At 39.3% G+C, this 22,562-nt stretch overlaps 1 pseudogene; it reads left to right on the top strand.

Moving 5' to 3' along the window:
- The first annotated feature begins 2,111 nt into the window (after positions 1-2,111).
- Positions 2,112-22,562, top strand: part of LOC131502133 (small ribosomal subunit protein eS24-like) — a 34,584-nt pseudogene continuing 14,133 nt past the window's right edge.

The raw sequence follows: 22,562 nt of genomic DNA, 5'->3' as shown, positions 1-22,562 counted from the left end.
TGCTTTTTAAACTCAGTGTGTTAAATGAATAAAACATTTTGACTTGATTCTTAATGTGACATGTTTAAGTCTTAAATGTTTATCTGTAAGTAAGTAAGTGAGTAAATTTGCCAAAGAACCAGTCAGTTTGAAAATGGGTCAGCCTGCTCAGGCTGAGCTTTGCTAAGCACATATTACCACCTCCTTTCCTAGATCAACCAAGACAATCACCAGTTTCACCCCCTTGGTCAAAATCAGTATGATATGAGTGAATCTAAGATCCCAGTAAATCTTTCCAGCAGAGAGATTTGATGGTTCTACTAAACACAGGAATTTAGAGTGATATGTCTCCATAATTCAAAATTAATCATCTTATTGTATAGGTCATGGGTGGAAAGGTAAAAAGTGCACCCCAACCTTATAAATGATGTGCAACGGGCAAAGGGCGTGACTTCTCGGTCACTGATTAGCCTTGAGCAAGCTGCAGAAGGGCCACAGAGCAGCTCTGCAGTTTATATGGTGAGAAGACTCCTCACTTAGGTGAGCCCAACTTCTCTGTAATCAGAAAGTTTATCTATCCACTCCATGAACATGAAATTCAATAGATAAGGTATGGGACAAATTCTGAGAACAGACAAGAAATAGCCACATAGCTATAAGGTGGCATTTGAGTCACATTTCATTTACTATGTATCTATTCACTGAATTGAGATTACCCAAATTTTAAAAGATCAGCCCATGTGAAAAGATTACACAGGAGTCCAAGAGAGAAACAGCTTAATAATCTATTCCTATTTTCTTCTTTCCCCTATCTCACTTGCCAGGACACCCACAAATATGAGTCTCCCAAGAGATCAAGACTATAATAAAATGAGCCCTTCTTTTGAAAACTTCCCCCATTTACCTACCAATTTCCCTTTCTTTCATGTCATAGCTCCTTTCAAATCATAGAGGAATGAGTTGGGTGCCCTTGTTATGATGAAATAGAGTGCTTTCTCCCATGTGAAACACTGTTGTACATTCAAAAGACACTTATCGAACAGAGTGTATGTCATGCACTATAAGCTAGACATGGAAATCAGACTTTTTTTCCAGAAAAAAACCCTCACAGGTTGTGTATTTACATCCACCATACAAGAAAAGAAACCCAGTCTACTGTATGAATTGGGGGTGGGGGAAGATGGTGAGGAAAGCAATGACTCATGAAACGCAATTTTTTAAAAAAATGTGTTACTTTAGAGAGAGAGAGAGTATGTGCAAGCAGGGGAGAGGAGCAGAGGGAGAGAGAAAGAGAATCTCAAGCAGACTCCATGCTCAGTGCGTAGGGCTCCATCCCATGACAGTGGGATCATGACTGAGCCAAAATCAAGAGTCAGACAATGAATTGAGCCACCCGAGAACCCCGAAATGAATTCTAAAGGCAAAAAACATCAGCTAGACCAACAATAACCATTGTCACATACAAACATGTTTACATACCTGCAGAAAATACTATGTAGGAAAGTAATTCTCAACTTGTTTGTATGTTTCAGAATGACCTAAGAATTTTATTAGCATGTAGATTCTCAGGTCCCAACCTGCTAAGTCGCTAACTTAGAAAATCTTTGGTAGGTCTAGGTAATGCATATATTTTTGTCACCCCCTCCCAAGCACTATGAATGGCTCTGATGCCTTCTGTTAAGCTACAGCTGCCAGTAACCCATTGTTAAAAACACATAATATAAACATATTGACCCATGAGCTCCTAGTGGCTCCATTAACAGAGGTAGACTTATTAAGTAAGTTAACTCCTGCGTAGAATTTCACTTAGGATGGAGGGAAGAAGATGACTGGACCTTGAGGTAATACTAGGGTAGAAGAAGAGCAACAGGGGGACCTTAGTCAATCCAGGGGTAGCCTGAGGCAATTGTGTACAGGATGAGGGCATTTATGATGATGCCAGATAAAAAAAGGAGAGACATGAGAGCAAGTGGTGGATAGTAGAAATTCAATTTGACTTCCTTTGCATCCAGCATGCCCCATAAGAGAAAAAATAAGTGTCCCAGGAATATGACCAAACAGTCAACAAATCATCCTTGCCACCATCTCTGCTGCTATCTCTCTTGGTCACCTGCTAAGTACTGAGGGTAGCAATGTCGCTAGACAAAAGATATGGAAGACAATCATGGCACCATCAGAATCATTTCCATGAATGTTCCCAGCAAAATGGTGCCACAGAAAGAGCCACTGACCAGGTCAGTGGACCTATGTTCCAGAACACGCTCACCACTAATTTTACTTCACCTTTTTGAGGCTCATTTGTAGCTCCTTCAGCTAGAATCCATTTACTCAGTCCTAACAGGCAGGGCAACTGAGGAAGCCAAGGGCTGAAGCAAGGAAGAAGATGGCTAAGGAGACGGGAGCCAAATCATTTAAGAACAGAAGAGCTCTCTTTGCCATTCAGCCAGAGGACTGACTTCCGTTTCAAAATTAAAAATGGAAAAGAAAAAAAGGAAAAGAAGACACACAGGCAGATTATTTACTGCTGCATGTAACACAAGAAGTGCAGCCAAATTCATCAACGTCCGGCATTTAGAGAGAAGTACACAAAAACCACATCGCCAATAAAGCTTTGTACAGAAGCCTGCAAAAGCAAAAATGCAAACTAAAGAAAAACCGGAGAGGCAGAGCTGCCCCTGAGGGGGAAGTTCCAGGCCTAGATCTGTGCCCAAATGGAAGGAAAAGGTGCAGATTCTGGCCATATGGAGAGTCACACAATGGGCAAAAGCCTGAAATTGCTAATTAAATAATGTGTGTCCTTTAGCAACCCAGTTGCTCCTATTACTGAATCGCTGTAGTTCCTCCGGGCTGCTATGCCCTGCTATGCCCTGTATTCATTGTCCTCCCGCTCCCAGTCCCATTGCTTCCCAAGAAGCCCTCTGGCTTCAACACCTGCTCTTTTGTAGGTGACTGCAGATCAGAATCAGATGAACAGGGGCTCCTGGGTGGCTCAGTTGGTTAAGCATTGGACTTCCGCTCAGATCATGATCTCACTGTTCATGGGTTCAAGCCCTATGTCAGGCTCTGTGCTGACAGCTTGGAGCCTGGAGCCTGCCTGAGATTCTGTATCTCCCTCTCTCTCTATCTCTTTCTCTCTCTCTCTCTCTCTCTCTCTCTCTCTCTCTCTCTCTCTCTCAAAAATAAATAAAGACATTTAAAAAATTTTTTTACAAAGAATCAGATAAACAGACATCTCTAACCAGTGAAAATGCACATGTTTTGAAAACACCTTCAAAAAATAATTCTAACAGGCAGAAATGTCATGCTCTGCAAGCATTTGGTGGAGGACAGGGTTGATGCAAGGCATGACTGCAAAGTAGAGGAAAGTTCTACTGTCTCAGTCTCCCCCTTCTGTACTTTCATCCTAGCCCACTCTCTACAATTAATCTTGCCTCTCAACAAGGAACCAGTCTCTTCATTCTCTCCCCTCCTTTCATTAAAACTTGCTCCCATGAAAGAAACTGCATTGTCATTAATACCTCCATTAGGGTAGGAAACCATTTTCTTTTTGCAATGGGGAGTGAATTTAAAGCCCTCTTTTTCCTTGAGAAACGACAGAATTTGTTATCTCCTATTGAAGAAATTTCTGGATTTAGTGAGCAATTGGGGAAGGAGGGGGGCATAATTTGAAACCTCCTCAGGAACCCTGAGGTCAGAGACTCAATCTCAAACTAGGACTAATTCCGAGTACAGACCTGGAATGTCAAATTCATCTTGGTATTACTCATGGATGTTGGATTCAATAACATCACTAAACTCTAAGTCACTTATCAAATTTTTTATTTCCATATAATTTCTAAGCACAAATAGAACTGGTCTATGAAATAACGACCCTTAAAGCTGCTACTTACATGCAAAGCACTATGAAGTGGTAGAACAGAGGAAATGTTTTTCCAGAGTGATCCTTGATTATATCAAGGCCTTCTCAAAAAAGAATTTCATGATATCCTTATGGACAATATGAAGAAATGCAGAATGTCTAGATAATAAAGTGGCATACAACCTTAACTGATTGATGCTGAATACTGTTTCAATGTCAACCTGGGAGGAGGTCTATAATAACATATAAGGCCCTTGTCCTTCACCTAATCCTGTACAACATGGTAATCAGTAACTTGAATGAAGATATAGACAGCCTGTTGGTCAAAATTCCAAGTGACAATTACTTTGAAAGAATACCAAATACATGGGTTGACAAAATCAAAATATAAGAAATTGTAAGAGAATAGAAATAAAGTAGCACACCTGTATTCCTACAACCAAATGTATAGGCACAAAACAGATGTGACACTAAAAATGTCTTACAATTTCCTATTAGCAACAAATTCAATTGAGTCAATAATATGCTGTGGCTCCTCAAAACTGCCAATATCACTACTTAAGAGAAATGTAATTATCAATCATTACAAAGCCAATAAATAGGGTGCGTTAGACAACGGATTCAAAAAATAGAGTGGTTCTTCTTCATAAGATTCTGTGTTTAATTATGATTATTCTCATCTAGAGGCAGTATTGCAAGAGAATTCTACAGTGTGCAAGAGATTTTGATAAGTATGCAGAATTTTCTTGTCTAAAATGTAAATAGCAGGGCGCCTGGGTGGCTCAGTCGGTTAGGCATCCAGCTTCGGCTCAGGTCATGATCTCGCGGTCCGTGAGTTCAAGCCCCGCATCAGCCTCTGTGCTGACAGCTCAGAGCCTGGAGCCTGTTTCAGATTCTGTGTCTCCCTCTCTCTCTGACCCTCCCTCGTTCATGCTCTGTCTCTCCCTGTCTCAAAAATAAATAAACATTAAAAAAAAATTTTTTTAAATAAAGCCACTTTAACAAAAAAATAAAAATAAAATGTAAATAGCATAAATCTGCAATGAAAACCATTTATTAAACTAACAACAGAAACTAGGATTGGGAAGAATCAAGGAACCATGTCACAAGAAGCACAGTTGAAATGACTTAGAATATCTAACCTACAGGAAAAAAGGGGGCTCAGTAATAATAACTCTTTTGTATATGAAATTGTGGCTAACTTAATTGTGTAAGGCCTCATAATTAACTAAGAGAGAGACTGGCCAGGAACTCAATAGCTGGAAGCAGATTATTTGAGTGGTGGGTGGGAGGGAACGTAGCATTTGGAACATGCCAATTAGGGCTGTGAGGTCTTACTGCCAGCTTGTATTGTGTAACAAAATAGCAGGGCTATCATAAAGATTAAAGAAAATAATGAAAATGATGGCTCCATTCCATGTCTATATCATGATAGTTCAATAAATACTAGCTGCCAGTATTTTGAAGCAGCTGGTTTAGAGTCTAGATTCAGATTTTAACTGTTATCCAAGAAGCAGTGTGCAAGGTGGTTTAGCAATGTGGATTCTGAAACCAGACAGCCTGTGCTTAAACAGTGGTTCTATTATATTCTAGCTATGATCCCCGACAAGTCATAGGACAAGTCTGTGCTTTGATTTCTACACCTTTCAAGCAGTAATAATAATAGTACTTGCATCGAGCTGTTGTGATGAGTAAATAATTATGTAAATCATACTTCTCCAAGTGCATGTCACACAGGGAACATTACATAAGTACTTCCAGCAATTTTCACTGTGACTGACCTTTGTAACCTTGAACAAGTTACTTAGAATGGCTTCAAGTTCCTTGTCTATAGAAGGATTTTTGTGAGGATTTTTGTGAGGATTTTTGTGAGGATTAAGGAAAGTACTACATATAAAGCTTCTAGTATTACACCTGCTGGGCATAAAACAAGTATGTGAAATATTAACTATCATCATTATCAGTGATAAAAGGCACCAGGTGCACCAAGCTAATCAATCCCTCTACCGTTCTAATAAGCAGATAGTTAACATATGATATCACTTTTCCTGATATTATTTGTAAACAAGAAGAATCTCTGGGGGTGCCTGGGTGGCTCAGTGGGTTAAACATCCAACTGCAGCTTAGGTCATGATCTCACTGTTAGTGGGTTCAAGCCGCCCGTCAGGCTCTGTGCTGACAGCACAGAGCCTAGAACCTGCTTTGGATTCTGCGTCTCCCTCTGTCTCTGCCCCTCCCCTGCTCGTGCTCTAAATAAACATTAAAAAAAAAAAAAGAATCTCTGGAAGTAAGGCTCAGGCCTCACTAGTTTTCAAAATTTTCCAAACTGATTCTAATATGCAGCCAAGGTTGAAGACCACTGTGTCAGGCACTGTCTTTCCCCAACCTCCATCAAATCACACAGAGAGGCAAGACAAAAGAGATGACCAGCTCATCTTGTTCCAGAAGGAGAACGCTAGGTAACATAGGAAAAATGAAAACACCTGAACAACAAGATTTTCAAGATGAATCTCTTTTCCTCTGATCTGAGAATCATTCCAGTCGAATTTTCAGAAATTTGGTAGACAGTACAGTCAAAGCAGCAGTCATGAACATAAGACAACTTTAGAAGTTCATGTCTGTGTTTAATTTTAAGCTGCACGAATTTTGCCTTCTACTTCATATTGTACCTGTATTTTGACTTTAAGTTGCATTGGCCACAGAGTGAAACTGCCTTTCCAAGAAGAGGCATCATGTGCATCCCACGGAGCCTCAACAGTTTGGCACGATACCACCTATTTGAGGCAGGCAGCTTTCCAAGGTACGCCCCCACGGTCACTGCTTCCTGGTATTACTGCCCTTTTAAAATTCTCCTCCCCAAGGAACCACCTTTTAATGAACAGAAAATACCAAAGGTGATGGAGTGTCACCTCCATGATTAGGTTACAAAAGACTACGGTTGTGATCTTTGCCAGTCATGTTAGGAGCTGCCCTACGGAGAAGCGATGAGTCAAGGAACTAAGAGACACCTCCAGCCAATAGTCAGCAAGGAACTGAGGCCTGCTAACAGTCCTGTGATCTTGGCAGCAGATCTTCCCCCACACAGAGCCTGAGTAAAGGATCTAGTTAAGCTGTGAGCAGATTCTTGACCCACAGAAATAGTGACAAAATAAATGTGTGTTGTTTTAAGCCCCTAAGTTTCAGGATAATTTGTTAACAACAATAGATGATTAAGACAAAATTATACTTGCACCATATTTATATCTCAATTTAAGGCTGTTGCTGCTACTCTCACTAGAGCTACTACTAATTGCTATCATTTAGGGAGCCATTCAATTTTTGATGCATTTTGCTAAGCACTTAACACACAAGGTCTTCAAAAAAATGTTTTTTAATGTTTATTTATTTTTGAAAGAGAGAGAGAGCGTGAGTGGAGGTGGGACAGAGAGAGAGGGAGACACAGAATCCTAAGCAGGCTCCAGGCTCTGAGCTGTCAGCACAGAGCCGAATACAGGGCTCAAACTCATGAACTGTGAGATCATGACCTGAGCCAAAGTCAGATGCTTAACCAACTGAGCCAAGGCACCCCACACATGAGGTCTTTTTAAATCTTTCTGGAAATCATATAAGGTAGGTACTGTTACTATCACATATATTCCAACATTTCACAGCTCAAGAAACATAGGCACTAAAACTGAAAGCTTAGTAACTCGCACAAAATCCAAGAGCTAGGTAGTAGCAGAAGCATTATTTTGACTCAAGCAGTCTGGATCCAAAGCTTCTGTTATGCATTGAGATAGACTAAGGTTTGAGTTTCAATCTCAGTTCTGCCATTTACTCTTTCTGTGTCCTTGGGGAACTCCTCTCAATGCACTGAACCTCAGTTTCCTTACCTGCCCAACAGGGACACTTACATTGCCAACTCAGAGTTCTTACAAGGATCAAACAAAATTTGGTATCTAAAGCATCTGTGACTAAACCTCATTTGGTAATCTGTTGCCATTATTAAAGGCCCTGTACTAGTATATGTGGAGCCTGGGACAAGAGCATAAACTGAGACCCACATAGCAGATGTCTATATATTTTAAAAATAGAAATCACAATTTTAAAATAGTTAAATAAAATACGTTCTCTCCTCCTATCTTGAAAAATAGAATTTGTAACAACATTGCAGAGCAGGTTCAAATTTAGAATTCTCAGACTCCCCGGAGTTCTGCACCAGAATATAGGAGTATAGAGACCATTGGAGCCAAGTCCATGGCCTCCTGGCTCCTCTCCCCACTCCAGGATCTGTCCTACAGAATGAAGGGCCTCACTCACAAGCATGAAGACATCCCAGCCCACAAATCCATACTCTCATTATATTAGGGTTGCCAGATGCAGTTATTAGAAATCCAGGCAGCATTTTATCCGGCAACACTAGACGATTCCCTTCCACACAGTTTCCCTCAAGCCAAGGGAAGCACACGGTGGTGGCACTAAGTCCTCTCATCGTGGAAAAGAGTGGCCAAAGGAGGGCCAGTGTAGGGCACTTTAGAGCACAGAGATCAAGGCAGTAGCACATCTTGACCAGAAATAAGACTGGACAGACCCCAAGTAATCAAATAAGCTTTACTTCTGGGTCAGCTTTCTAATCTCCATTTATGTCTTCTGCACTGCTTTAGCTCGCACAAGTGCACTCAGACAGCTTCTAACTTCCCAGTTCCCTACTTCCCAGTCTTAAGATTTAAGCCTTGCCCAGAAACACTAACATAAAGCCTGTCCGTAGAGTTATATTTATTTGTATAATCTATATAAGTCATAGCTGAAATCTTTCCTCCTCTCCCCACTCCCACTCACGAGTCCTCACCCTCTGAATTATTGCCCAACATTTCTAGACAGCAGTGAAGGGAGGGGAAAAACCAGACGTGTGTTTCTGTGTGCATCCAAAAAATAAAAAAAAGACTAGTAGTCCAGGTAAAGTCCTAAAACAAAATGATGGAATGGGCAAAGGCAGCCAAGCCATCATTAAATGCACCACATTAAGAAATGGGATTAATTTGGTTGAATAATCATCTTGTAAAGGCCTATGCATCAAAGACTCACCAAATGTAATAAAGCAAGGCACAAATAGAATGGACAACATTTTCACCCTATTGCTTTAAGTGTTATATTTATAATCTGTTCATCTATAGATATGATTCTAAAGTTAAGGGAAGCCACACACCACATTTTCATATTCATAGCAAACCCAGAGATAAAGAAAAGTCAAGTCAAGGACATCGATCCTGGCACTGAAATTACATCCATCTCTCAGGAAGATGACACACAAGCCAGTCAAACAGACAGATTTGGTCAAAATGTGTCTCAAAGAGGTTGATGGTGGTTTGACATCACAGCATAGTTCTGGAAGACAGGAGTAATTTCCCAGGAAGACAGAAAATGACTTGAGGGTTTAGGGTGATTGTAACCTCAGGAGGCAGTAACAGTGGAATGTATCTGCCAAAAATGCTAATGCCATCTTAGGCTGTTTAATAAATATGAATAAAATAAAGTTTTATTCTTTATGAGGCTCTTATATGCCAAGTACTGAGCTAAGTGCTTTTTATATACATTATCTTGTTTAATCCACACAACAGCCAAGAAAATACTATTATTACTCCCGTTTGACATAATTGGTTAATGGAAGACCAGAGAGGTTAAATACCTGGTTCAATATAACACAGTAAGAAATAAACGTACCATTTGAACCTAGATATCTCAACCATTGATGAGAGCACTCCTGATTCGGAACCCACACACCTAGAGGGAAGGTGGTGGCATGGCCAGGGGAAGAAAAGTAAGGCTGTGAGGGAACTCCAAACAATGCCCAGCGTAGTAAAAGTTCAAGAAGTTAAACATATTCCACACTAAAAGATAATAAAATAAAATAAAATAAAATAAAATAAAATAAAATAAAATAAAATAAAATAAATGATTCAGGTAGATATAACATACATGAACTAAGAGATTGTGTGTGTCCCATATATCCCCAATTTGTACCACAATGCCTAAAATATAGGTTATCAGTAAATATTTATTAAATAAGTGGATGAGTGAATTAATGGAAGGAAAGATAAATGAATGACTTTAGTGCTGCCTTAAGAAGTATAAAGGCTAATCATGTAGAAGAGATAGTACTCTAATATTCTACTTGGCTATAGAGGCAGAAGTTCTAGGGTGGTAGATACTAGCAATAAATAAGAAAGAGATTTATAAAAAATATGGTCCAGCAGGGCATAGCTGTCTTGAAAAGTCACAAACATCTTCCTAGAGGAACTATTTTCTATTATTTATGATCAACAGATAAGACAGTGGTGTGTTTTTGTTTGCCTTTTGTTTGCCTTCCTCTGTAGAAGAACAGAAAGGTTTGCTGACTTACTAAAGGTAATCAAGTTGACCATTTAGATTCAGGCCACCATTCTTACCTTTTGAGTTTAAACTACAACTTTGACTTTAAATTTGAAAAAGTGGGTTTTTATATATGCAAAGTATATTTATATAGATTGAGTTTCTGAATGTGATTTGAATTTTACTATTCCAACTCTATCTTTAAGCCTCACTAACGAGGCCCTAGAATTGCTGACTAATAAACTGCTAAATAATACATATGAAAAACCAACAGATCAATGCTATTTGAGGAAGTTTGCTCACCCTAGTCAGTTGCTTGGAACTCAACACTCATGACCAGATTAAATTGACCACTGTCCAATTCACAAGAGTGTGTTTTACCAAAATGGAGAGATGTGGATAAGACTAAGAATTCTAATAGTTAAATTATACATAATGCTGTGGGACTATGGTCAGACATAGACAGTTGATCCTTAATATTCAAAACTTCCTGATTTCCACAAATGCATACTCCCTAAAATCTATTTGTAACCCCCAGATCAAAACTCATAGTGCTTTCATGGTAATTCACAGACACCTACATGTGCATAGCAGAGAAAAATTTGAGTCAGCCCATGAATGTTCCCAGTTGACATGGAACAAGTAAATACTCTCCTAAATTTCAGTTCTCCTACTGTAAAACAACAACAACAACAACTGATCTTTCAGTCTTTTTAGTGCCACTGTTTTAACTTTTTGTGGGGTTTGGTTTGTTTTTTTTTTTTTGGTAATTTCACTATTTTAAATGGTCTTCCAACATAGTGCTGAAGTGCTATCTGATGTTTCTAAGTACAAGAGGCAGTGATGTGCCTTACAGAGAAAATATGTGTGTTAGATAAGCTTCATTCAGGCTGAGTTATATATAGTGCTGTTAGCTATGAGTTTGATATCCATGAATAAGCAATATATATTAAATAAGGTGTCTTTAAACAAAAAACACATATAATGCAAGTTTATATCCTGATTGGTTAACAAATCAGCTCACAGAAACCTAATCTAACCAAATTTAGTGTTCTGAACACTGAAGTTAGGTATTGGAACATAACTATCAGAAATAACAAGACTCAACTGCATATTCTTCTAGAATCTCTTACTCCTATCTGACATGAAATGGGTTTGTGCTCAACACCTACCATTTCGTCCTGGAGATGACTGCACATGCTTCCTGGAGATCATGTGCACACCTGGACAAGCATCTGGGCACGAAAGACCAGGAACAGAGCCAGTGAAACAGAGACTCCAAGGTCTCAAGCTCAGTGTCAAGATGTAGTATCTATAATTCTGAAAAGCTCTTGAAACTAGGAGACCAGGATATCCAAGCCCTTCCTTAGGCTTATCGGTCCCAGCCAAAAAGCTACCAATCGAGGTAAGGATGACCTACTTATGGCCTAGTTAAGATATATTTTCTTCTTAACAAATAAACGTTAAATTTTTTTTTAAAAGACATATTTTCTTCTTCCTGCCAAGGCTCATGCTGGAGAGTAGACTTCCTACTAAAAACCAAAACTTTTCAAAGATTTCTACTGTTATTGAGAAATAAGACATCCTGGTCAAGGACTGTGCAATGGGAAACAAGGTACAGACAATGTAGGATTTGGCCATATTCAGTTTGCCAGGGTACATCATGGAATCACACTCTCAGCTTGACCAGACCAAGTGAGCTGAATGAGTTAGACAGGAGAGACACGCTGGGTCTTAGAAGCTTCCTTCCCCAACACAAAAACCAGTCAGATCTAGGGGCTACAGAAGTGCTCCCCACTGATAAAGTCAGCAAAATATCCACCACATCCATGAGGAAAGAACTCTCTCCACCACAGCTGGGAAGCAGAAGTCGACTCTACCTGGCAAAAATGTCCAACTAAGAGCAATTAGCCCACCGAGCGCCCAGAAGGTTCGGATCACAGTATTTGCCACAAACACATGCCGCCCACTACCAAGAGAAGTTTCTAAAGAAATGAAGTGCTGTTTTTTTTTTTTTCCCCCGCCGGGAAAAAGAGCACTTGACAAAAGGTACTAAAATACTCAGAATAAAATCTCAAGTTGAAGCTGTCAAAGACATCAGGATAAAGCACTGCAAATACATGCAGGAAATGTGCGGTTTTTCATCAAGCCAGACCACACTGCCACCTACTGAACAAGAATGCCCTTTTCCTTGGCCTTGTCTATCCTGAATGCTTTCTGAATATTCATTGTGGAAAATGTGGCCGTTCTCCCCCCACTTATCGGGGCAGTTTAGCAACAGGGTAGACAGCCCCCTCTGTGAGCCAGCAGCACCATCTCCTCCGGCGCCCACCCACAACAAGGAAACTTGAAGTAATTGGATGGCAATGCGGCACCATTAGACACTGACTCATTTGTTCCATGACAGAAGTTGGGGGAGGCAGAGTCCAAATGAATGTGAGGAGATGCACACCACACAGAAAACAACTGAATCACAAGGCAACCGTGGGGAAGAAACTGCTGACAAGCGTTTGAAACAAGGCACCCATAACCGTGAATCACGCAGCCTAACAGCTGGGTACCAAATGATTTGTAAATCTAGAAGATTCAGAAATAACTCTGCAGGGACAATCCACATGAGATCCAATTCCTGGCCCACATCCCTTGGACTGAGGCCACTGAGAAGCACCAGTGGGGCTGGGATTAATTGCTTCCCACGCCATTTATTGCCATCAAGGACCCAGAGTTAGTACCCCAGTTTCAAGCCTGAAATCCCAAATTACAGGAGAGTCTAGGAGGAAACTGGATGCCCAGGCTGAGAGGTCACTATCGCCACTTGCCATGTAAGTCTATACTACATTAGTAAAGATCATTTCTCAAAACAGAAACTAGAGGCAAGGTGAATGAAAAATGAGAAAGAAATAAAAAGGCAAGAATAACTGTGATAACTCCTTTTACTGAATGTATATTGTGTGCCTGATACTTCTCCAGGCATTTTAACATGTCACTCTTTCTAATTCTCTCAACAGTACAACTGCTTTTACTGAAGAGGAAACTGAGATTCAAAACACTAAAGTACTTGCCCAAGATCATACAGATAATGAGACACAGAATCTGGACTGTAACAAATTATTATTAGAAACTGAGGAAGAAAAGGAAAGAAATAACTCAGACTGCTCCTTATTGTCAGATAAACAAGAAGTATCTTCCATGCCAAATTTAGGCAGAGAGGAATAGCCACTTGAAATATGATCAATTTTGCGAGGAGTGGAATTGGTATTGATGTGTCCAGAAAAGACAAAGCCACACCCATGAGAAGTCATTTTCCTCTATTCCTGTCTAACTGAATGACCCCCACTGTCAGAGAGACAGTGAGCCTTTAGAATCATGAGAATCTGTGCATCAGGAGAGGGGTTAAGGCTTTATGCACCAAGATGAAAAATCCACAAGTCACTGACTACCGGCCAAATGAATCTATGATGTACCTTTAACTTCTCACTAGAAACAATACTTCTGGAAATGGAGAAACCAAGTTCAAATAGATGCCAAGAACCATCCTAAGAAGAGCCGACTTCTCACAAACATTCCCTAGTGCCAAGGACCAGCAAAGCATTTGAATTATGTCCAAGTACACATCAACCTAAGATGCTAGAGCCAGAAAGGAACTGAGACATCACCTAGTCTGATACTCTCATTTGACAAATGAAGGACAGGGGAGAAAATGAAATTCCCCACCCAACTTCCTCCCTCCATCATTCATTCAAGAGTTTCAAAGTTCTGTTTTACTAGTGCAGTAGCATTGAAGGGGATCAAATTTTACAACCCGAAGTTGTGCCTCTGTGGCATATTATTTTAGCTGTTTGTTTCTACAAAATAGCAGACACAGATGAAGCTCTGAAAACCTGAATAGAAGTTACCCTTTACTGAGGTACATTTACATTTATAAGAAAAATCTTCATTTATAAGAATGTTTACTTCCCTGTACCAGAATGAAAGGGATAATTCAATCTCTAGAAACTTATCAATGGAAAAGGAAAGGATTTAAACCTCCATAACAACCATATCCTCTTTTACTGTGCTTTGCCTGATAGACTCCCATCACTGGCTCCACTGGCCATCTACCCCCCAACATTCCCCATCATCCTTAGTTGAAAATGATATTGAAGGTGATGGATTCAACCATTTCAGAGAGTTACTAAGTTTTTCTGGATCTCTCCCAGGTATACAGGAGGTATACATGTTATTAAGCATTTATTGGTTTTTCTTGTAGTTATCTGTCTTATATCAATTTGGTTATCAGATGAGCCAAATAACCTCAAAGAGAAGAAGGGAAATTTTTCCACCCCTACATCATGTTCTGTGAAACATCAACAAAGTGGGAGACAATCTTTGCCCTGCAAGAGTTTCTGATAGAGATCTACTTGTAGGTCCTTTAAAATGGATCCTTATAAAACATCACAGTATTTTGTGGATCTTCCCATGATACCAATTATACACATAGTGTTCACTGATCATGAGAAAAAATGGACCAAAAGCTGGTATGTGAATGCAGTCATGCTCTTAAATACTTTTGTATTTAAAGTCTGTACATGAATCTGAAAAACAGTATGAATTTCTGAGAAATCATTTGTTCAATGACCAGATAGTTCTTCTTAAGTGCACTCAGGCAATACTTATACTGCAAGTCACAGGCAGGAAAACCCTGAAGACACTGGAGCCCTATCCAACTTTATATTCTGGCAGAATTGGAGGTGACCTACATACTATGTTTTAATAGGTTGTAGGAATAGTTACCCACCCCAATATATTCCTTTCCCCACTCACTGAGATCTTTCTCTTCCCTCAGCCACACTCCACCCTTTTAACTTTCTAAAATTCCAACAAACAAAGCAGATACTCTTTCATAAGCAATACTGCCCTAATGCAACCCTCTCCAATAAGTAAACAATCACATACACTTTTACATGATAAATTCCTTATACCGACCTACTGGAGGTTTAATAAAAGGTATTATGGAAGGTGGATGAATACAAGGTTACTTCTAGTTGGGAATACCTAAAAAGGACTCTGGGCAGGTTGTGCGAGCACTTCGGTAGGGATAAGGACATAGAAATTGATAAACGAGCACAAAATACTAGACTCAAGAGAATGGTAAGGAACAACCCAAGTGTCCATTGATAGATGACTGGTTAAAGAAGATGTGATACACACACACACACACACACACACTAGAATATTACTCAGTCAAAAAAAGGTTGAGCTATTGCCATTTGTGACAATGGATGGAGGTAGGGTGTATTATGTGGAGTGAAATAAGTCAGACAGAGAAAGACAAATATCCTATGATTAAACCTATATGTGGATACTGAAACAAACAAACAAACAAACAAACAAAAACAAATGAATAAATGACCAAAAAGTAAAAACAGACCCATAAAATACAGACAGCAAACTGTGGGTTGCCAGAGGGGAGGAAGGTTGGGAGGATGGGCAAAATGGGTGAAGGGGAGTTATAGATACAACCTTCTGGTTATGGAATGAATAAGTCACAGGGATGAAAGGTACAGCACAGGGAACATAGTCAATGGTACTGTAATAGTGTTGTATGGTGACAGGTGATAGCTATATTTATGGTGAGAACAGTGTAACATATAGACTTGTTGAATCACTACGATGTACACCTGAAACTAACATAACATTCTGTTTCAACCATATCTCAATAAAAAGATTTCAATAAAAAATATTTTTAAATGAAAAATTCCCTAAAAGCGGGGCGCCTGGGTGGCGCAGTCGGTTGAGCGTCCGACTTCAGCCAGGTCACGATCTCGTGGTCCGTGAGTTCGAGCCCCGCGTCAGGCTCTGGGCTGATGGCTCGGAGCCTGGAGCCTGTTTCTGATTCTGTGTCTCCCTCTCTCTCTGCCCCTCCCCCGTTCATGCTCTGTCTCTCTCTGTCCCAAAGATAAATAAAAAAATAAAAAATAAAATAAATAAATAAACATTACAATTTAAAAAAAAAAAGAAAAGAAAAATTCCCTAAAAGCAAAACAAATGGACAAAACAAAACAAAAACAAACTCATAAATACACAGAACAAACTGGTGGTTATCAGAGGACAGGGCCTTGGGGGAATGGGCCAAACAGGTGAAGGGGGTTAAGAGGTACAAACGTCCAGTTATAAAATAAGTCACAGGGATGAAAATTACACCATAGGGAATATAGTCAATAATATTGTAATAACTATGTATGGTGCCAGATGGTAACTAGACTTATTGTGGTGAGCATTTCATAATATATATAAATGTTGAATCATTAAGTTGTACAACTGAAATGAATACAATATTGTATGTCAACTATACATCAATAAAAAAAATGTTCCCTTGAATTATCTCATTCTACAGAATATCACAAGAATACATCACAGAGTGCTAAATCTTATGGAACACAAACTAATTCACAGAGCAGTTAAGAAAGCGAACAAGATCTCTTCTCATGCTGGACCATTTTGAGAAGGCTTCATGGAGAAGTGGGGTAGAAACTGGACCTTAAAGTACAGGCAGGATTTGAAGGTAAGAAAACAGTGTCCCAGAACTAGAGGAAATCATTGAGGAAGTGAATATTGGGAAAGAAGTGGAAAACAATGATCAAGTCAAGTCCGCCTAGATTAAGCAGGGGGTAGCTATCAAGAGTCATGAGAAATAAAATTGGAAGGCTGTGGGGATATATTTTGTATAGACGTTGTTTGTGTGACTTATCATACATATCTGCCCAAAACCACACATACACATGGAGGGGGCTTAGTTGGGTTGTATTCTGTACCTAGCCTTGGGATTAGAACTGGCCCTTCTGTTCCTGATGCCAAGAAGGATTAGCTTGCCTCACCTCCTTGAGCCAGACCAGGCTGGCCCCCTGGAATGGATCAGGGAAGAAAGAGGAATAAGCAGATGCCCAGGCTCCTGAGACTGTGAGCTACAATAAGAGAAACAGAAAAACCAGCTCGCTCGGGACTGCACATTGGCAAACTTAATGACTAACCAGAGATCACACACAGGTAGTGCATATATTGCCCTGGAGGCAATAGCTAGTTGGAAGTCTCACCTGAGGGAAGGACATTCAGCCCAGGACTCTGAATGGGGCTCCAACTGGGCTGGTCACTGTGAGGCCTCCCCAGCCAGAAGGGTGGGTGTTGTAAGTACCCAATTTGATGTATTAAGCCTTCTTTGTTCTTCTGTATACTTCCCTCCCTATTTGTTTACTATAATTGTTTAATTCCTTATATTCCCTTTCCCTTGTAATTAAAAAGTTTTCCTCCACTAAACTGAATGGATCTATGGTGAAATACTATTATTCAGAACAGGATACAAGGTCATGGGAGGCCTTAGAACCAGATAAAGGTCCTCATTTAGTTTTTGTAGTCACTGGGAATCTCCACATGTTGAAAAGGTGAGTGGAACAGTGAAAAGGGTATACTGGTCTGGCACTGATATGCAGGGTATTTGTTATTGGTGCATGGCCTTCAAAGTTAAAATGCCGATTTTTTTCATCTTATTACGTGTGAGGCCATGGGCAAGGTATGTAACCTCTCTGAGACGCAGGATTTTTAATCTCTAAAATGTGCATAGTAATATATACTCCATCAGGTTGTTAGGAGAATCAAATGAGATAATCTACATGAAGTGCATTAGTATACTGCCTATCACACACTATACAATAAACAGTGGCGATTTCTGCTAATAACCATCATTACCTTTCCCAACAACAAATGGACTATGGAAAGTAATTAGGAAGCTGAGACAGTAATCTAGAAGTAAACTATTATTTAAACCTAGATAAAGTCCAAAATCAGGTCATTTGCTAAGGTCACAAAAGCAGTAACTTCAAATACATTCCAAGGAGAGACTCAACAGGATTTGGGGACAGATAACACATGAAAGTTGAAGAAAAAAGGAATGAGAAAGAAGATTCCAAGGCCTAGGAGCTGTGGGATGACAGAACCACATACAACCAATAAAAATGGAGAAGGAAAGAAGAAAGAGAAGGTTGTTTGGGTGATAGAAAACATAATGAATTTCTTTAGTAAAATATTAATTTTGAGGTGATTGAAATATACCCAAGTGATTATCTCCCCCTCCATTTTGACAACACTGTACTAATGTCCATAAGACAGGACTGGAAAGGTAGATTTGGAAAGTAACTACAATGAGATTGTATTTGAAGCCAGACAGGAGATAAACTTGCCAGGAGAATGAATATTCAAGAAGGAGAATAAGAGGCAAAGACCAAAGTAGCGAGAAACAACCAAAATTACGGAATAAGGTAGAAGGAAAGTATAGGAAGTGTCAAACAGGTGGGGAGAGAGAATAAGTAGTTACACTACTGTGCAAGGAAAAGAATTCAAATGAATCACAGAAGTGAATGCCCAAGCTAACACTGGAAGTGTCTTAAAAAAAGATATGCTTATCGGTCTGTAATAATTTATGGTTCACTGGCAATTCAAAATGGAAGTATCACTTAATACATTCATTTATTCAAAAGGCATCTACCAGGGTTCTACAAGGTATGACATTAAGTGATTCAGGAAACAAAATAAAGTACACAAAGTCTGTCCCCACGGTGGGGGTTAAGAGATACATTAATACCTGTATTTACAAATATTTAAATCATAACACCAGAGTTAATTAGTCATTTGAGATAATAGTTGTCACAAGGTAATATGTAACTATGTGTCAGCTAACTGCTAGCAGTTCAGACAAGAAAATAATTGGATCTAGAGTGATCAAGAAAGGCTTCCTGGACGAGGTGAACTTTAACTGGGATTTTTTTAACCACGATTTATAAACAAAAATTGAAACAAAACTCTGATACTTTAAACTATTAATCTTTGCTATAAAATTTATCTAGAAGGGTCTGTCCTGAATATTGATCACCTGTGAGTCTACAGAACGAGAAGCCTCTCCAAACTGATGTTCCTACAACTTTCTCAATATGGTAGGGATCTTCCTGAGCAGTTTAGGAACTCTAATTAGAATCTTACAACTGTTATGAATGCAATGTCCCAAGTCCTAGAAAACACACTAGGAAGAAAATCTTCATAAATAGAAGATGGGCCTTGCCTTTTTCCACCTATTTCCTGAGTTTCATGTTTTTATACACAAGGCAAAGCTAGAAATCATTAAATGTCAAAGGGCGACCAGGGAAATAAAATCATCAGGTAATGACCTGCTGTGGTTGAGGAGCCTTGCATTCAGGGAATGGAAATACATATTGCAAAAAATTAAACACTAATGTAATTTTTAAAATCCTGATCCTCCAGGAGAACTGACAAAGGGAGCGAAGAGGCAGAAAGAAAAGGTCTGGGTTCATTTGGCCTGCAGGAATATCAGCTTTGAATATGCTTTCCTGGTAAAGTCTGATATTACGATGCAGGAAATGGTTTTTAAATTATACATATGTCTCATTCTATACAGCACAGAGCTGCTGACTATGTCTGAAGTAGAAAGGAAAAGTGGCCATGTCCCCAAGAAGGCACTGCCCTTTGAGGAGAATATGAGGGTTATTGTCCTTTTGCATTTCCCAAAGACAAGCCGGTAAAATTTCCCACAGCAATAACAGGACCACTTTGCAGAAAAAGGAACAGCAGGAAAGTCTGTGCTAACTAGAAGCACTTCACATTAAGGAAACATGATGTGTGATTTCTTTTTCTTTACAAGAGATTAATTGGAGCATTTATTAGATTTGTAAAAGCACTCATTGTTGCAAATGAATAACAAAAATAATAATAATGGTAAGAATAAATTTCTTAAAAGCAAAAGACAAAAATGTTCCATGGCAACTAGCCACGTGGAATTCACTTGGGGCAATTATACAAAGTGAAATCTGCAGGTGTAGACAAAAAGGGATAGTGATAGGCTTTATATTTTTCGGTAAATATCACAAACTGTGAAGCAGGTGAAGAAGGCTATTCCTTAGGCAAACCAGCAGGGATCCACAGCCTGGAAAGAAGCTATGCTAACAGCAAAAAGTCAGGGGGACTAAGGGAAAGGAAAGGTCATGGCAAAGACAGAATAAAGGGAAAAATCAGAGCCAAGACCAAATTGGTGAAGGGCATCAGGAGGGCTAAATTCATAGATAGGTGGAATTTCCTAAGTATTCTTACGAAGCCCCCATTCCTCCTTCTTGCTTCCCTTTGGAGGATTCCAGAGCAGGCATTTTGTGACATCTAAGACAACATGTAAAAAAAAAATATGGTAAGTTAAAAGGGATATATGTACTCAGGAAATATTTCTGATTTTTAACACTGGTCTTGCAGAACCAATGTCCTGATCTTTACATGCAAACTGAGATCAATGGTGGGGATTTCAAACCAGATAATAAGGGCCAAAAGCAGAAAGGCTAAATTAGAATAATACAAATCTCTCACACCAGAGACAAAGAACTGAGTGTTTGTGGGGAGCAGTGGGAGGGTCTGCAGTCCCAGATTATAAATCTCTGTTGCTGAATCACCCAACTGGTGAGTTTTAGCTTCTTTGCCCAAAGTCTCTTTCAATATCCAGACTATTACAATCTTGTAGAATTCCTTGAGAAGGTTAGAAAAAGCTTTAATATTTGAAAACTTGCTTCTGCTGGAATTTATACATTTTATAGTTGCCTGCCTATCAATATCTGAGCTTCCACACAGGAGTTTAGGGTAGGTCAACTTCTTTATTCACAGAACAAGCCAGTTTGAACTAGCATCTACTATGTTCACAGTACTGTGAAAGAATATAAAGGAAATTAAAAACAGAAACAGAATGGTAATAGGAATCATAATATAATGTGTTATTCAGTAAAAAAACCACTTCCCGTCTGAATTTGACCACCCAAAGCCTTTTATTTTTTTAATGTTTATTTATTTTGAGACAGAGAGAGAGAGAGAGAGAGAGTGCGCGAGCAGGGGAGGGACAGAGAGAAAGGGAGAGAGAGAATCCCAAGCAGGTTCCCTTGGGAAGTAGGAAGCTTAATGGACTGAGCCACCCAGGTGCCCCAAGGGCAACATTTCTGAAAAAGTGTTGTATGTAATATTAATTGATGTTTCATGAAAAAGTTTTGTGGTCAATTAAGTTGGCTTAAAGAAGGTTAAAGATAACCAAATGAGCCACCCAGCGGCCCCACCCAAAGCCTTTTCATCCTTCAAGGCCATTGTAGGCTCTGACACACAGCCTGAAAAGTTCCCCAATCCCCACTGTAACAATGGATATAAATGCAAATGATATAATTAGAGGAGGAATCATTTTCAACTGGGGTGATGACAGAATGCTACAGAGATGGCAAGCAGGAGGAATCATCCCATGGAGCATAAAATCTTCTGGGAAAAGAGGTACGTGGGTAGTTTTAAAAACAGAAATTCTAAACTGGTAATTTCTTTGATTTGTTTTTAGTCACACTAATTTACTTGGAAATTTAAAACAACAGTAAAGACATGACATTTTCATGTTTATCAAAGAGGAGCATCAGTTAGAAAATAAAAATCTTTCCCTGGATCGAAGAGATCATATACACTACATTTTCTGAACAAACTAGAATCCTGTTTTCTTACAACTGTTAAGTCGTGTGCCATTTTTGACTAATACCATTTAGAGGAGAAAACATAGGAGGTTGGAGATGACCACATCCTGCCATCAAATAATGACAAGGGGCATCACTGGCACGAGAGGAAGACTTCAGAAAGAATGCTTATATTGACTTTACCTTGGAATTTAACTCTATAAATGAGATCTCAGAGGTGAATTAACAATCATCCAGGCACCAGAAAGACAATCCACAGCAAAACTGATAAATGATTCCTCTGTTGTAAAACAGAGGCCTCAAAAAAGCATGAGCAATTTAGTTAAACTTGTCAAAATGTTTAGTTTTTCCCTCTTCCAGGCATGTAGTTGTACATCCTGCCTTCCTTGTGGTTCCCAGTGATTCCAAATGACCACTTCTGTGCAAAGAGTTGTGAATGGACGTGATACATGCCAATTTTGAACCAGACAACTGTCATTGTAAGAACCTTCAGAAGTCTCTTCATTGTTCCCTATATTTGCACCTCCATCACCCAAAGTCACAGAGTGAGGGTGATGGCAACACAGAGCAGAAACCCCAAAGGCCTGAAATGGATGTGTAGCATGGGAATCCAGGAAATAAAGCTTTCATGTTTGAAACCACTAAGATTTCAGAGTCCTTTGTTCCTGCAGCATAACCTAGCTTATCCTGACTAATACACCTTGGTTTACTATAATCAACATAGTTTATGTCCCTTAAATTGTTCTGACGCACATTTCAAAGTTTAGAATTTAATTGATACTAGCAATTAACATTCTTCCAACAATAAAATAATAGAGAAGAACAAACTTGTATTTAATTATTGAGACTAGGAAGAG

The sequence above is a fragment of the Neofelis nebulosa genome, chromosome X, assembly GCF_028018385.1.
Source record: "Neofelis nebulosa isolate mNeoNeb1 chromosome X, mNeoNeb1.pri, whole genome shotgun sequence".
In the NCBI taxonomy this organism is placed as follows: domain Eukaryota; kingdom Metazoa; phylum Chordata; class Mammalia; order Carnivora; family Felidae; genus Neofelis; species Neofelis nebulosa.
This window is presented reverse-complemented; position numbering and strand designations above follow the sequence as displayed.